This window comes from Lontra canadensis, unplaced genomic scaffold (genome assembly GCF_010015895.1).
Source record: "Lontra canadensis isolate GAN:19392208 unplaced genomic scaffold, GSC_riverotter_1.0 scaffold27, whole genome shotgun sequence".
Taxonomy (NCBI): domain Eukaryota; kingdom Metazoa; phylum Chordata; class Mammalia; order Carnivora; family Mustelidae; genus Lontra; species Lontra canadensis.
The window spans coordinates 10659589-10677834 of record NW_022631021.1 but is presented as its reverse complement, the minus strand read 5'-3'; the positions used below and the strand labels follow the sequence as shown (position 1 = coordinate 10677834).

At 37.7% G+C, this 18246-nt stretch overlaps 1 protein-coding gene across 1 annotated transcript in view; it reads right to left on the bottom strand.

The window, feature by feature from the left end:
* Positions 1 to 18246, bottom strand: part of EYS (eyes shut homolog) — a 1652140-nt gene that overhangs the window by 1547754 nt on the left and 86140 nt on the right.

The following is an 18246-nucleotide window of genomic DNA, read 5'->3' as shown; positions in this document are numbered from 1 at the left end:
TATATACTGATGATGTGCTAAAAGGATTTAATGACACACATAAATTTGAGACATAGTAAAAAGTGTTATAGTCAACAGTAATGATATGGTCATAGGCTACTTATACAGTTTTATTTACTGTCATCTTTACTTTTTTTTTTTCCCTAAATAAAGCAATCTTGTAGTATAAGTGTCTAGGAATAAGCTTTTTTGATTGTAATGGCAATGCCTGATATTAAGCTTTTGATTGCCAAGGCAATCATGTCAGACATCCACCTTCAATAAATATATTGCCGGCTATATGACACAGTTACTAGCTACACAGAGAGATAAGAAGACAGGCCTTCCCCCCACCCCACCCTCCACCATGAGTTCCCTTTCTACAAATCCCTGTGTAACTAAATAACTGACCACTACCTTTCCTGCTCCCTAATTCCCACTCTTTCATTCTAAATTCAACAATAAAGAGTGAATCTGGGAAACCTTAGCTGCCCCACTCCTGACCCCAATTAAAGCAGAACCCCAGGTCTACATAGTTTCTCTTTCTCTTACTCTGCTAGCAACTTGGCTGCTGGCCCGTGGGTATGCCCTTTACACCCATCCCCCCCAGGACTTGAGTAATAAACCTCGTTTTCCAAGGATCCCTGATGGTGATGCTAGGTGCATCTTGCAAGCAGGAGAACCATAGAGGTCACAACATTGGCTCCTGTGGGGGAAACATACATGGAGGCTGCCACGAGTAATATCAGCCCTCATGAATGCCTCAGGCATTCTTAGCTGATAGCATCTCTATAGATAGGTTGAGACACACACAAAAACAAATCCGGAGTCCAGTTTACTGCAATTCACTAGCTGCAAATAATAAGATGCTAAGAATACATGGTGTACTGTCTTCCTTTGCCCTCACTCTCATTAATCTGTGAGAAATATTCCTGTACTTTAAATCACATTTAGTAAACTTTCTATTAAAAGTGAATGGAGGGGTGCCTGAGCGGCTTAGATGGTTAAGCATCTGTCTGGCTTAGGTCATGATCTTCAGGTCCTGGGATCAGGCCCCATGTCTGGCTTCCAGCTCAGTGGGGAGTCTGCTTCTCCCTCTCCCTCTGTCTCTCCCCCTGCTTGTGCTCTCTCTCTCCATCTCTGTCTCTGTATTTCTCTGAAATGAATAAATAAAATCTTAAAAAAAAAAAAAAGTGAATGGAGCACCAAATTAAATGACACTGTGTCTCTCTAAAGTAGATACTAGAGATTTTAAGATGAAATAGTACTTTTTTTTTTCTTCTTTTTTGAGAGAGAGAGTGAGAGAGAATGTGTGTGGGGCGGGCAGGGAGAGAGAGAGAATCTCAAGTAGGCTCTGCACCCAGCAAAGAGCAAACGCGGTGCTCAATCTCATGACCCTGAGACCATGATCTGAGCCAAAATCCAGAGTCAGGCACTTAACAAACTGAGCCACCCAGGAGCCCTCAAAATACTTAAGACTAAGTTGTTACAAGCTGATTTAATAACAAAGTGAATTATATCATATATTAATTATTTCAAATATAACAACAGGGTAATTTCATAAAAGAAGGAATCAAAGGTCATTGACACAGTTTTACTGAAATAACATTTGTAAAATACTTTAGTAATTCTCTTTTGCCACTGTTCAAAACACAGCCTGGCACTTTCACCTTGTAGAATTAAACCATTCCTTCATTTATGTCAGGAATACCATCTGGGTTTTTTTAGCACCTGCTATGTGCCAGCCACTAGGCTAATTGTTTTAACACTATTTTCTTATTTTCTCATTCAATCCTTATAAACCCTGTGTGATACATATTATTACCACTATACGAAATGAAGGAACAAACTCAGAGAAGTTAAGAGATTTACTTTGGTCATATCATTAATTTTAGAGCTGTTATTAAAATTAAGTATGGCATTAACTTTAAATGTACTGTATCTGCTACTCCATTAATTAAACCTGTTAGGACATGTTTACCTTACTTCCCTCATTCTGAGGGCCTACCTAGAAATGAAGAAATTACTTCAAGTACCACTTTGTTGTGAAAGATGTAATTTTCGCCCTTTCCTACTGGGGACAAGGAGTAGCAGGAATAAGGGAGCATCAGAATATTCGCAGATTTTGGTGAGTTGTAGTTATCATGTCTCAATTCTCCTTTGAGAGGGAATGAATCAAATCATCTAAGACCAGCTAAGGACATGTGTGGTATTTGGCCTTATATTGTTCTGGAGTATGGTTTTCAAAGAGAAGGATCAGAGCTATAAACTAAATGAAGGACTAATATTCAGTCCTTCATGAAATCAGATCAGCAGTTTGCTGAATGAAGAAGATAGGGAGCAGCAACTCTGAGAAAGAAACAAAGCAGAACGTATTAATTATGAAAATTGTGCCCAAGTGTAAGCACTCTCACAAATATACTAAGAAGGAAGCCCCAAAACACCATCTATAATACTTAGCCCAGGGAGGTTTAACCCAAAGGCACAGGAAACCCATAATGAGGAAATTTTCCTGTTAAGTTACAGGCTATCAATCCTCCATGCCTAAACTCCTACTCATAGTTTGAAATCTAAGAGGAGCTTTTGAATCTCATATCCTAATGATATCCTAACAACTCAGCCTGCAGCCAGGAACAAAAAGGCTTGAATAGTATTTTTGCTACTTAAGAACTTAAACCAGAGAAAATAAAAACAAAGAAAAATAAATAAAAGCAAACGCTAGAATAATATGGACAGTTTGAGAAATTCTATTACAAAAGTTTAAGTAAAGATGAAAGATGCTAAAGATTAGGGGAAAATACATAAAAGAAGCGAGAAATTTCAAAGAGCATCAATTGAGTTTGACTTAATAAGTTAAGCAGGTAAGACTTTTTATGAAATGCAATATAGAAGATAATATGGTGAGATAGTTTATAAAAAGGGAGGTGACTGTTAGGGTCCGTGATCAAAGGAATGAGACTGATACAAAGCGAAGGTTAAGCAAAGCTTTATTTCGCACCAAGCACCAAGAATCAAACTGACCGGTCAGGGCTGTCTCTTACAAAAAGGTGACGACGATGACCCCGGCAAGTCCGCTCACAACGTGGCTGCTCTGGACAAGGCCTCTCTGCAGATGAGGCCACTCCGGACGAGGCCGCTCCCAAGAAGAGGCCGCTCTGGACGAGGCCACTCCCAGGACTAGGCCGCTGCTAATGAGGTCACTCCCTGGACAGGGCTGCTCCCCGGACAGGGGCTGCTCCAGCAAGGCTGCTCCCTGGACAAGGCTGCTCCCAAAAAGAGGCCACTCTGGAGAAAGCCTCTTCCCTGATGATGCTGCTCCTGCAGGGCCGCTCACCGAGGAGGCCTCTTCCCAGACGAAGCCGCTCCCCAGAATGACGCAGCAGCTCCAGTGAGGCTGCGGCTCAGGGTGACAAGGCCACTCGTGGCTCGGGGTGGCGAGGCCATTCAGGGCAAGGTTGCTGGTGTCTAGGCCATTCCCCGCAGCGCCGCTGCGGAGGGCCGCGGTGTGTGTGGGCGGAGCCACTGGCATCAGGATCGCTGGCGTCGGGGCCGCTGGCGGCTCGGGGCTGCTGGGACTGCTGGTGGCCTGGGGCCGCTGGCGTCGGGGCCGCTGGTGTCGGGGCCGCTGGTGGCTCGGGATCACAAGTGGCTCGGGGCCACTGGCGTCGGGATTGCTGGCGTCGGGGCCGCTGGAGGCTCGGGGCTGCTGCGACCACTGGTGTCGGGGCCGCTGGCAGCTTGGGACCGCTGGGACCGCTGGCATCAGGGCTGCTGGTGTTGGGACCACTGGCGGCTTGGGGCTGCTGGCGGCTCGGGGCCACTGGCGTGGGGACCACTGGCGGCTCGGGGCTGCTCCACAACGTGGCCGGGGTCCCACAGGGAATCGCCCATAGTGTCCTTGCCTGTGGCTGCGGGCCCTGCGCCTTGCTGCCCGCCAGCCCCTCGCAGCGCGCCAGCGTCTCCTTCTGCTGCACGACGGTCTCTGCAGCACCGCGGCCCACAGCTCCTCCTCGGGGCTCAGCGCGCCGCCCTGCATGGGCATCGCGGGCAATGGACAGCTGGCCCGCGCTGCCTCTGGGAGCAGCGCCGTGCACACGAAGGGGCTGCCGGGCAGCGGGCCATCTTGGGCGCCAGCGGCCACAACGAGCGCCAAGCTGGCGGCCAGCAGCGCTAGCATCCGGTCGCCACAGTGCTCCCTCCAGCATCAGCTGGCGGGTGGGCGCCGTCGGGGCGCGCGGTGGAGGCGCCTCCGCTTCAGGCTGAGGCCCAGCGCGCCGCTCGAGGGCAGCTTGAGCACGGAAGCTAATGGAACAGCCTGCCTCCCGCAGCTCGCTGTCTCCACTCTGTGTACAGCTCTGATAAGAGCTCTACAGCTCTAACAGCTCTTACAAGAACTCTCACAGCTCTTACAGCTCTCCTTCTCTCTTCGACGACTCTTCTTCTGCTCCCGCCGACTCTCCTTCTGCTTCCTTCTTCTGCTTTCTTCTTCCTCAGACAGCTCTCCTTCTCCCCACCACAGCATCGCAGATCAACCTTTATGGGGGTGGTTGAGCCCCGTCCCTACACAGGCGGCCAGTTGAATTTCAATTCACCCTAGTGGATATACCCGCACCCCACTGATTGGATGTCTTCATCTGACTTGCCCCGCCCCTACATCCGGGGTTTACAAGTAAGTTCCTCTGGGAGGGGCAGGCCCTTACATTCCCCCCTTTACTTTGGAGATTAGTCAAATCCTTGACTTTTCAACTAGTTCTATGTTATATTGAGCATGTAAGACTAACATTTTACCGCTCCAATTTTCTTTAGTACAAATGACATTAGTGCACAGTCGGCTCATTTTTCCCAATTCCGTTCATCTAATTTCCCACCTATACTTTACATAAACAGGTAATAATAGGAGCAACAATAAACTTACAGTTTTTTAGTCTTAGTTTTAGTCCATGGTCAGCGGGGTCTGTCGGGAGGGGCAGGCCCTTCGAGTGACTTAGTGGTTAACAAAAATTAAAATAGAGCCAAATGAGTGAAGAAAGAAATTCTTTGAAATAAAAGTAGATAGAAATAAAATACGTTCAACATAAACAGTAAAGTCTGAATTGTCACCTCACTGCCCCAAAAATGTCAAAAGTAGTGTACAATTCATATTTGAGAATCTATAAAAAAGTGAAAGAAAAAATATTTAAAAAATGAATAAATTTTTATTAAATAAATAAATAAATAAACACTTAAAACAATGTGAATGAGAATTTTTTAACAGTTTAAGGACAAAGACACTATTTTATGAAGTAGTCTGTGTGAATATCAGAACATGATAGCTAATATTTAACAATTTTAAAAATTCTGTACATTTTATTATATTTAGTTTTTTTACCCTTTCTATTACTATTACCAAGGTATAGTTCTACCTTCATAAAATAAACTATATTGGCCTACTTATACATTCCTTATGACATTACAATATTAAGCAAAACTGATTTTTTTAAAGTTTTTTTTAGGACATGTACAGTACCCAATAATTTTATTTTAAATGAAGACTTAGTACAAAATTACACTGACTACATTTCACATCAAGAGAAAAGTACTACAATTAATAAGGCCAGAGTCATTTATTTAAAAAGATCATGAGAAAGATATTTTTCTGGAATGTGTAATTAAGAAATCAAGAGAAAGAACACAAATATCCAAAAATAAAAAATGTAGAAGGGAATATGAGGACAAATGGAATATAACAACACTACATATTCCCCAATGCAAATATGCTAAAATGTTTATGTCAAAATATAGATTGCCAAAATTGAATGAAAATAAGAATAGCTGAATAGAACAAAATATTTGGCGAAACAAACTAAAAGATGCTGGGCTTATTTATTTATATGGATGAAAAATTCCAATTCCTATGAAAGAGATAATTCTCATGGAATGTAAGTCTTAAATCTTAGGAAATGTATGCTAGTTATCAGAATTTGAATGCAAAAGCCTCAAAATGTACCATAAAAATTGTTACCACCAAACTCATATTTGAAAATGAAAATAAATATGTTGTATCATTGATACCAAATTCTATTTCTAGGAGTTTATCCTGAAGAAATAATCAGATGTAGTAAATATTCATTTATATCCCTATTTCTCCCATGATGTTCCAAACGAAGTGCCTACAGAAAGGTTACAACTGCTAATGTAATAGGTCATTCTAGTCCACCACTTTAGTCTATCACCATTGTTTCCATACAACCAATAATCCAAGGACATTATAAACAAGAAGCCAATTCCTGTCCAAATTGTCCTTTCTTCTTCAGAAACCTTGGTCATCAAAAGTTTCCTGTTAAAGAATCTGATTTTCATTGTATATTTAAAAACATATTTTATTTAACTAATTTAGCACCAATTTAGGGTTTTTTTTTCATATATAAAGTGTAGACTTTGTGCTATCCTATTACTCTTGAACAGAGAAGAAACATGCTCTTCTCAGGCAACTGCAAGTTGACTCTCCATGACTAGAGCTCAATGTAAATAATGAGAATAGCAAGAGATGAGAGGAGAAAGAGATAATGAAGGAATTTGTTAGGAGTTACCAATGTTCAGAAGTTAGGAATGGGGATGAAAGAAAATAAACAACCAACCAAGTATAAAAGATGAAAGAGTTCTTATATGAATCAGTGGTTGTATGTTATTATACTGAAGACTATGATTAACTAAAATTAACTGAAGTTCAAAAAAAAAAAGTGAGATTGAGGTGCTTCAGAGGGTCAAAGAATTGTCACATAAACCTTTAGATGTGAAATTAAGGTGAAGCCTTATCTGCTTACCTTCAAAAATGCTTGTTCCCTCCTATTATCTGCCATCCATTGGTATATGTTTGATCATGTAAATACATGGTACTGCTCATGCTACTACTTATCCTTACTCTGTGATCATTTCATAAATTCAAAAACTGCAGCACTAGCCTTTCATGCTGGCTCTACTTCAACAGCTGCCACTTTTCCCAGAACCCTGTGTCAACTTTACTCCCATACCTTCACTTCTATTCTACCCTAACCATGCCAAACTTTCAACTGTGCATGCCAATACCACTGTGAATGCAGGCTGTTTCTCAGCTTTCCACTGCCCATGGCTTTGCTGAGTTTGCTGATAACCTCTATTACTCAAACTTTTCATATAAAGTAGCTAAGGAACTGTTCTACCTCCTTGGAGATCCATGCATTTAGTAGATTTTAATAGCAGAGGTCTGCATACTTGTGTCCTTTTGGTTTACATATAGCTCTTTATAATCAGGAGATCCATGGATGAATCCAGGCACTGGTATTCATCTCTACCCTTGGGATAAATACTCCTTTTTGGAGAGAAATAGTCTTTCAGGGTTTCACAGATCCTTTCCACCTCTTCTTTTATTTTTTCCCCCTTCCCTTCTTCCCTTTCTCTCTTTTTCTCTCTCTCTTCCTTCCTTCTTTCCTTTCCCTCTTCTGCTCTTCATAGTTCAGAAAATCTCTCCCCCAACCAAAAAAAAAAAAAAGGATAGAAAGAAAAGAAAAGAAATGAAAGGCTCCAAAACATTTACATTCTGTTAATGGTAACCTTCTATTTCTTTGATGTATAGCCAATCACATAATCTTTACTATGTTTTTTTGTTTGGGGGGGGCAACCAAGATTAATTGTTTAACCAATCTGGATACATAATTTTCCCTGTGGAACCCCATATTTCTTCCTCATGATGTCTACTTTCATTTCCACTAACAATTCCTGGGGTCTTGTTCACATAATTTATTTCTTTTAGTTCTTGACCTTAAATACAGTTTCCTCCATGGATGTCCCATCTGGTTCAGGAGCCCTATTTTAGCACCTATTTTATATTATATATGTACCTTGATATTCTATCATTATCAATTTATAGTCACCTATGTGAGTATATGAACATGTATTTGCACACATGCGCATGTACACACATACATGCACATTTTAATCTTCATTATTAATCCATATTCCCTTTTTGAGATTTTTATTCTAGTCCATTTTATATTTAGAAAGAATATTTTCCGTTGTCTTCTTAAGATAGATCGCGTGGATAAGATTTGGAGGAGGCAATATTTTCTCTTGGTAGTCTGTAGATGCTTTCTAAAGCTATAAATGTTATACCACTGTCCTAAAGCGACTGGTGTTGAAAGTAAACAATGTGATGCCATGCTGATTACTTTTCCTTTGTAGGTAAATTGTTTTTCCCTGCCTTAAAGCTTGATAGATATTTCACTGTTTGCTTTTATCATCAATCTAGCTTGGATAGAGTGTTTTTAATACTCAGACTCAGCCCTTGCTCCAGCTCACAGAAATATTCCACAACTTGATTAATTATTGCTTCTCCTCCATATGTTCTTTTTACTCCTTCTAGAGCTGCTATCATTCACACGTTAGATCTCCTTGATCTATTCTTCAAGATACTCAACTTTCTTCATCATGATTCATTAACTAATTCATCCATTAAGCTCTTCAGAAAATAATCCTTGAGCTCCTACTATAGGTAGTTATTTTTCTAGCCACAGTGTGTATTCAGTGAATAAGTTTTTGTTTGTTTGTTTGTTTGTTTGTTTGTTTTTCCTTCCTGGGGTTCATCTTTCAGTGGTAGAGAACAGGAAATAAAGACTTAAATATAGAATATTTCAAGAGAAATGCAGGTTACAGTGTATGGCAAGCACAGGTGGTTGCTGTTTTCCCAAAGTTTGCATCAGGGACCACTTCATGGGCAATTACTATTTCAGAAGACCAGGATAAATTTAAGGTGGGGTCAAGTATGTAGATGAAGATAAAAGCAGATGCCCATGTAGTTACTCTTTTCTTTACTTTAAAATACTTCTTCCATAAAGCACTGTAGATTTCTATAATTTGGATTACCACTTCCCTTCCAATTTTCCATCCATGTTGTTAATTTAATAGTATGTTTTTTAGCTGTAGTCTTGATATGTATATATATCTATGTGCTCTCCTCTGGAATCTTTTCACTTATTTTGACTATAGTAATCTAATTTTCATGAACTTTTTCTCCTCCAGAGATTCTAATACCCTCAAGTTGTGATTGTTTCATTTTAACTCATGTTCCTCTTCTAAGTCTCTAGCCTTTCTTGCATCCAATATTTTTCTTTGCTAACTCAGTGTCTTAAGTGCAGTATCCTTCAGTGAATGGAAGGAAAAATTGGGCCAAGAAAGGTGACGCAGCTAGAACATTAGTCTTCTCCTTAGTGTCACAGATCTGGCCTCTGTCCTCTGTAGTATCATTGAGCAAACTTTCACTGACAGCCTTGGGTTCTTAACCTCAGAACTTAGTTGACTATATGGCAAAGGATAACAAGAACATTTAAGTAGGTTGATTTTGACCTAGTCAAAGTGTTTATACTGATGAAGTAGCTGCTATAGTCTGGTTATTGTTCTGTTGTCCCTCTGCTAATTTATAAATGCTTCCTAGCTCACAAAGAAAGAGAATCTGCATAAATACCTTCTGTTGAGATAGTCAGGAAAACTAAGACCTAACTCATTTTAGCTGCTCAAGGTGTCTAGTAATCATTTTGGTCAAATAAGTCAGCTGTTTTGTATGGGGAGAGGGGAAAAAATGCTGTTCAGATCACCGTGTTCCTGGAGTATCCAATATATAATTATATTTTTGTATAAAACTATTGTTTTATAGTAATTATTAAGGTAGTAGGAAACAGTAAATATTTTTTATAAAGATGGAGGGTAAGAGGGTTGTAAATAATTGTGATGAAAATGTTTAAGGTGTTACTTTTAGTGGTAAAAAGGGAGATAATATATAGAACAGAGGACCTGAATTAGATACATGTAAGGAAAAGAAAAGGAAGATAATGGAAATAAAATATGTTAGTGGAAAAGCTTGGAGAAAATAAAATACACTTTTATCTTCTCCTTTTCTTCTTCCTCCCGAAGTGATTTCCTATAACTTCTTGAAATGTCTCTCCATTATTGGGCTGCATTTTCTCAATTAAGTCAATATTTATTAGACAATTAGCTGTACTCTATTTCTTAGACAGAGTATCCCAAACTTTGTTCAATGACCTATGGAATACATTCTACTGTTTTAATGAGAAGTGTTAGGCTCTTTTGGGGACAAAGCCTTGAATAAAACAGAGTAATAATAGCAAATTTCATCATCAGCATCTTGACCAATAATTCATGTAATGAAGAAATACTGAATGAAAGAAGAAATATATTACTACATATATTTATTTTTAAAGTGTACAAAATTCACAAAATAAAATGAAAATCAATGAACCTAAACAATTAGCAAGTTTTTAAAATATATTTTTCAAAATTTCCTTGACATTTCCAATATCAAGGAAAACTTAAACTTAATAAAATTAAAAATGAAATGTGCAGAATTGGTATGGAAGTTATTAAAGAAATGTATTACAACAATGAAGTAACCACAACAATAATGAAAATTGAAAATCAAATGTTATTTGATTTTTTTTAAAAGAGCTAGCTTCAAAAATAGTATGTTAACAGTGTCACTCCTAGATTGGGAGCATCTTCTTGATTAAAGTTTTCTAGCTGCTGAAATGGCTCTTTCATACTCTAGACTATTCTAGAAAATGGAAGGAGATAGTTATAACGTAACTCCAAATAATTTTCTCTGACCCTTTTATCTTGAAATACTCCTATCACTTGTTTGAAGACTTGGGAGGAGGTTTTGCTACATATTTTTTCTGGGTCTGTACCATTGGATTATACGTGAGTTGTAATTTTTGTCACAAAGAAAGCATTATGGTTCACTTTTGTCTTTTTGGTTTCATAATGTATAGTTGGAAATTCTGATGCAGAATTACTTGTATCAATTTCAACACTGTCATGTACCACTTCCACTTCTTGGAAAAAACCATTTGAGTGAGATAGACTTATTCTTAGAACAGAAGCTTTGCAATACCACTATATGCTTGCTTACTGTGACTTGTTAGAACATAGACAAATGTCTAATTTATACACTCATTTTATCAATTTAATTACTTATTTTTTTGCTTAAACTGAGTTAATTGAATCATCGTCTGGATTTCAAAACATATGATTCATATTTCACAGTTCTTTAAGCTTTAAAACAATGTTATTAGACAAAAATAGTTGTATTTTCTAATGAAAGTTAACATGATATACTAATTTATAAGTTATAGCATTATACCAATTTACAAGATAGGGAAGACAATGCTCTTCATTTGCCAGCAACACTGTAACACTTTCTATTTTACTTTGAGTAAAATTCTAAGACTTGGAGTGGCATGCATGGTCTGCAACTGTTCCTATCTCTGGTTTCCTCTCCATTTTCACTACTTTCCCTTGCTTTCTCCAGACCAATTACCCTGGTCTCATTAGACTGATCTCAGTAGGCCAGGGATTGTGCATCATGTACTTCCTCCCCCATGCACTGTCATGGACATTTTTCCTCCTGAAAGTTGCATGTTCCATCACCTCACTCAAATCACTTTTCTTAGTAAGGCTTTCATTCAATGTCCTACATATACTTAAATGAGGTCAAAACAAGGAGGTCAAGTGGAAGGCTATCAAACTGTTCCAGATGAGAATCTTTGCTGGCTTGAACAAGGGTGTTGACTTCATAATGATAAAAATGTTCGTATCCATGAAATGTATTTATTAGAAACCTTAAAGTGTCTGCTAATGATAGACAAGAAGTGGGCTGAGATAGAGACAGAGAAATCAAAGATCAGTCTAAAGAACATTAACAGAAAAGCAGGTTTATCCAAGGATTGAAAATCAACCCATTAATTTGGAATATATTAAGGGTGAGATGCTATATTAGACATGTGTAAAAGAAAGCAGACCCAGGTTTACCTGATGGGATAGAGAGTTAAACAGATTTTGTGTTTTCAGATCAATAGAACATAGAAAAAGAGAAGAAAGGAGTTTAAGAATGGATATATGGCTATACTCTGTAAAAGCAAAATGAAGACCAAGACCAAGGGTGTTGGGCAGAGGAAAGAGGATGCAGTAAAATAATTAGAGGTGCCTACTAGTTGTATGAAAAGAATTACATAATTTTGGTGTTAAAGTACACAAATGAGTTAACTTGAAATACACGAATTGGTGATCAGAGAGTAGAAACTTAAATCAAGATGTTGTAGGGTGTGCAATTGCAGGTCAGGATAACTTAGAACATATGGCCATGGAAAATTTGCCAAGATCAGGAGGAAGAGGATAAGTCATTGCAAAATAATTGTCAAAGAATTTAAGTAACCACAGTGGGTGGATTTACAAGATGGTTATCAAAGACATCAGGGAAGATGACAGCAGTAATAGAGAAAAGGACAGCAAGCCAGATGCTAAATTCTTTAGTAGGAGATGGGTGGGAACTGAGAGAAGAAAAGATACTTGAAAAGTAGCCTAGGGAGGAAGGAACAAAGAGTTAGAGAATAGTATAGATGATGTCCTATGCTAAAAATAGATAGGCTTTTCAGGAGGAGGAAGAAAAATGGTTTGGATATGATAAGAAGGGCAAGGCTTTCCATATATTTCCTTACCAGTGATTCACAGGTTGTGGAAGAAAAACAGTAGCCACCTAAGAGGACTAAAGATCCTCGGATTTCAGTTAGAAAAAGAAGTACACAAAAGAGATTGTGTGGTACTGGAGAATTTGCTGCTAGCAACTGGAGATCCAGAAGGCATAGCAAAAGAGTACTGATATTAAGAAGTGTTGGATGTTGTGTACAGAATTAAGTTCAAGTATGCCATGGACAACTTAGAGGTTATGCAATATTAAGTCAATCTTTATGCACAGAGGTCTCCACTAACTTCTGTCATAATGTTCCATTATTTATTATTTACAGAGAAATTAATAAGTCCAGGACTAATGAGATGAAGGTCATACTGATGTGAACATATGTTCCCAAAATGAAGCAGTTAAGGGATTAAGTTTGAAGATGACTTTTTTTAATTATAATTTACCTGAAAATATAAAATTATATTAATAGTAGCAGGCTACTCTTCCTGCTACTCTTCCTACTGATGAGGAAATGTCAATAATATTCTAGATATTTTCCATTGTAATATAGTTTAAAACCAGTATCTGAAATGATAAAACTATAAATCATAATGGACTTTTTTCTACACTAAATTTCAGAATGATTTATTCAAAAGAGGAATTTAGCCTTATAAATATGGCTATTGATTTCAAGCAAAGAAACACTTAGCAGTTATCTTTTGATATAATTAACTCCAAGAAATTAATGTTTCCTATTAGTGGAGAGTTACTGAGTGACCAAGTGGAGGCTCTTCATTAATTAATAAATTCTGATTCAAATGTGTGATTGCTATTTTAAAACACATCTTTCAGACTTAATGTGAAAATGTAACTTTATTATATGTTGAAAGGAAATATGTTGACGTATGCATTTCTGTTTATACAATATTCTATTTCAAAGTCACATTGCATGCTTAATTAGGTTTGCCGGTGACACAAACTGAAAACCCCAATTTTACCCACAGCTGACATGGTGAGACATCACGCAGACTAATAGAATGCTGAAACTGACTTGAGAAAAAAAAGTATGTTAATACATTGAATTGACACTTAAGCAGGGCAAGTAGGCTCTAATTGTAACTCAGTGAGAAGGAAAAAGGGAAATTAAAAAAGAAATAAACTGTAAGAATAAAACAGAGCATCATTAGCCCATGAAATATCTTAGAATTTGGGTGGAAAAATAAAATTTAGAAAGCAAACACATTCATATCATAAAATTTCTGATTGTTTTAAAGATATAGCATTTATGTATATATTTTCAAATATCTAGTTTATGGTCTTTACAAAGATGAGTCTCAATAAATATTTGTTATACAATTGATTTCAGAGAAGAAAAAATTGATTTAAGAGAAATATTCCAGCTGGTTTTATTAACATTTATTTCCTGATTAAGGTTTCCTCACTTTATTCTGGTTGTTCAGAATGTGATTGTCTTTACATATAGAAAATATTAGTGTCCTTGCATTCAGCAGATATCCGAATGGATAAGTGCGTCTTCATACTTGTGAGTGTATATGTGTGTGTGTATGATGGGAATATTAGGAGTGTGGTTCATGATAGTCTTCAAAGCCTTTATGTGGTATTATGTTAAAAATGCTTCCCAAACTAGTATATAGGGGAGGATTCAGAATCCTGGGTGTCAGGTCACAATGCCCTTCCCTCACTACCTCTACACCTCCATCAGATAGGATGATGATTCCCTCCATCAGGGATCCTAGAAAGCCTCACTGTAACTGTGGTCTGAAGTACGTTGGACATTTCCACTCATAAATGGGATGGGGTTCACAGAGACCTGCCACTTTAGCACTGCCTTTGGAGGAGCTTGCATTGGCTGTCCCCTGAGTTCTGTGAGCTCTGATAAGACCTTGCACCTCCACCTTAATGCCAAAGCTCACAGTCGGCCTACCATGATCTATGTTTGAGGCCATAATGGTTAATCACTTGTCGCCATTTACCCCAGATACTGCAAGAACCCAAAACCCCTCAGGGCCTTCCTCACCATTTTAATCTTTTCCCCCAATCTTTTCTATACATATTTTTCATTTTGACTGTAATCTTTTCAGCGGAGGCTACTCTTTCTCCATCACCCCTCATATTTCAGGGGATGGATCAGGTAGGTGTCCTTTTCCCACATTGTTTCTTCAAAAGGATCACCATTACATCCTTCTTAAAACTCTCAATATTTGAGAATGATGCCATTAAACCATGCTACTCATATCTCTTCCTATTGCTTTCATAGTTGACCCTCCTGGGCATTCCCTCTAATTCTTTAATGTCTAACACCTGGGTTATTATATCTTTTTATAATATAATCCCAGTTTTACTTGTTTTTTTTCAATATCTGCTGAGTTCACCCACTTAAAATCCTAGCTTTTTGAAGGAGGATACTGAGGAAGATCTCAATATTCATCCTAACTTTACAGTCTATTCCCACTGTAGTATTCCACATACTACCATCATGCATAATTCTATTCCCTTCTTAATCTTAAATTCCTTAATATTAATTTCAAGTATTTTATATTCCACTCAGAGCCTAATTTCTCTTTCCAGTTCACTCCCTCTAGTCCTTTTTTCTACCCAATAATTCTCCATTCCTCATAATCCACTAATTCTACCAACACTTCAATGTCTCTCATCCCCTATCATGTCATCACTTTAATGATTACCTAAGTTATATTACATGGTCCATTTCCATACTCACTTCTTGCATACCCTCAAATCATTTGCCCCATTTCCCTCCTTTATTGTTACCTGGTCAAAATTCAACCCTAGTTTAATTCAACACTCAGGCTATTTTATATGGGTCTAGGAATAACAACATGTGGTTTGAGGATGTTACACTTGACTATAAATTCATCTTCACTAATTCTTCACTTTAGTTAGGATGTCTATTGATATGTATCAGTAATGTTATTATATTTCCCTCCTACTCATCTATATAACCATTTCACACCTTCTTATCTCACCTTGCTTCCTACCTTACTTGAGGAATCAATCAGAGGACAGTCTCCAAATGATTACACACCACATATTCAAAGCACCTCTGTAAGTACAAATATTCTGCTTTGCCAGCTATTACAATTGATGTAACATACACCACCCTATCAAAGCCCACTTCTTTGATTGTGTACTATATATCCCATCCTGTCTTGCCTAATATCTTAAAATTACCTACTTGAATGTTCTTCAGCTGCCACTCTATTACTTATATTGCTGCTACTCTTTACTGGGAAAGCCTAATTCTTACATTCTATTCACTTCTAAACTGAGTCTAATCAATATTCCCCCCCTTCTTTTTCTCCTCCTTCTTTTATTTTGTTTCGTTTTGGTATCCCCTGTAGGGAATGAATTTTTCTCATTGTTCTGTCAAAATGTTCCTTAAAAAACTAAAAACAAACAAACAAAAAAATAATTACAAAACAGCATCAAAAGATTGTCTCCTCTTGCCAATTCCATAGATCAATTTTCACTTACCTCTAACTAGATCTAACCACATACTTTGAAAAGTCTACCATTGTCTTAATATTCTTAAAATATTCTTAAAATATTTTATAGTTTCTGTAATGACCATTTGTATTTTTTTCACCTCAACTCACTGACTCCTGCATTTTAGCTTCATATTCCATTCCTTTAACTCTTGGGTCCACAGTCTCTGTCTGCAAACTTTTCACTTCCCTGTCAAGGCTCACTGTAAGCTAATCTCATTCAGTTTCCTGGGTTTAAATACCATCTATTTGTGGCTAGTTTTCAAATGCATATATGTAGCCTAGACCTCTCCTCTAAAGTAAAAACTAACATACCAGAAAGCATACCTAAATATCTTCACGTGGCTATATATGTCTCAGCTAATACATGCAACACTGATTTCTTGATTTTTACCCCTCTCAATCATGCTTTTCTTCTTGTAGACTTCTCCATTTTAGAAAATTCTATTCCTAACCTTTCGATGGAATAAATAACCTTAGGATTATGCATGACCTCTTTTTATCCAGCCCTTCAGAAAAATACTGAACCTTCTTTAGTGCTATATTCCAAATGCGATCCTTAATTACCATCATCACATGTCATCTTAGTGACGGTGTCGGTCATCACTATCTCTAGGCTGTTTTATAATAGTAGCTTCTTTGCTGTTCTCACTACTTCTTCCCTTGGGATCACACAGTCAGTAGTCTAGTCTACAAAAGTGAGTCAGTGCTTCTTTAAAACAGTATCTACCTACTAAAATATAAGTTTATTAAGAGGAGGATATTTTACCTGTGTTTCTTTTCTTTTCCTACTGCAGTAGAAGAGTTTCTTTTGCAGTAGGAAAGCTTCTTTTGCAGAAGAAAAGTATGGAACAGCAGGCACTCAATAAATAGTTATTAAATTAGTGAATGAATGAGTCATTTCATTCACATCCAGAGGAAAGACCTTCCATCTCATGAAATCCAAAATATTTATTATAAGCAAATTAAATAATGACTTAAATAGTTTTTTAAGGAAATGTTCTATGTGTTACATTAGAAAGGGTTCCAGGTACAGAAATGATTAAAACACAGATATTCTCTTGAATATGGTATAGAAGAATGGACTTTTCTTTTTTTTTTAGATTTTATTTATTTATTTATTTGAGAGAGACATAGCGAGAGAGAAGAGCAGGGAGGAGAGGGGGAGAAGCAGGTTCCCTGCTGGGCAGTGAGACCAATTTGGGGCTCCATCCCAGAACCCTGAGATCATGACCTGAGCCCAAGGCAGACACTTAACTGACTGAGCCCCCCAGGCACCTGAGAATAGACTTTTATCAGTAATTCAAAATTATAGTCGATGAAATAGTCAACTGTATTATAGGAATATTTTTTTTTGGGTAGGAAATAATTAAGTAAAAAATAAACTATGAATAGTACAAAAAGTTAACTATTTAAAATCTGTGATTGAATGGAATTTGGTTTACCCAGATTTTGGCTTTTTAAAATCTTTTCAGTCCTACACTTATTGGTATTTTTTTGGCTCTATCCCCTTGCTAGATTTTCTTATGGTGGCAAGATGGCCTCCTATAGCTCAGCTACATGCTTCAAGAAAATAGCGTCAGTGTCACTGTAGAGATTGACTGTTTCCCATTCCTTTAAAATCTCCAGGAGGAGGTTTAGTTTCACCCAAGTGCAGACTTTCTGGCAAATGGTTATTTAAATTATCAAAGGGCAAAAAACGTGTCAAACTTACTTTAAAACAATTCATTCCCTGTGGCTAACAAAAAAGGGCTTTTAAAAATTTTTTTTCAATTTGTAGACAGAGGGCAATGATGATAGAGAAGAGTGGGAGACAATTCTCTGGTTTCTGTTCTCCCATTTCTGTGTCAAGTCCTGGTGCTGGAAATAGGTAAAAGTTTCCATACCATAATATTCACTACAAATGAACTTATTGTCTAGACAGTGCTGACTCTAAAGGTTATGCCAGTCTTCTGGTCCTATACCAGAGGAGCTTCTGAGTCCTTGTATATTTGAAAGCCAAGAAATTCAAAACTCATGTGCATGCAGCTTCCTCTTGTTATCACACTGTAATTATATTAAGAGTCACTGCTGCCTCCTAAAGGGTAGATAAGGATCTGCCTCTCAGGAGCCCACAGATAGGTAGACATCCAATCTGTCTTAATCTCTGAGATCTCATCCCCTTTCACCCCCTCCAAACACACCTCTATCTCCTGTTTCCCTAAACATAATCCTCTCTATTGTCTTATAATTTGCAATTCATTATTTTAATCTCTTGTACAT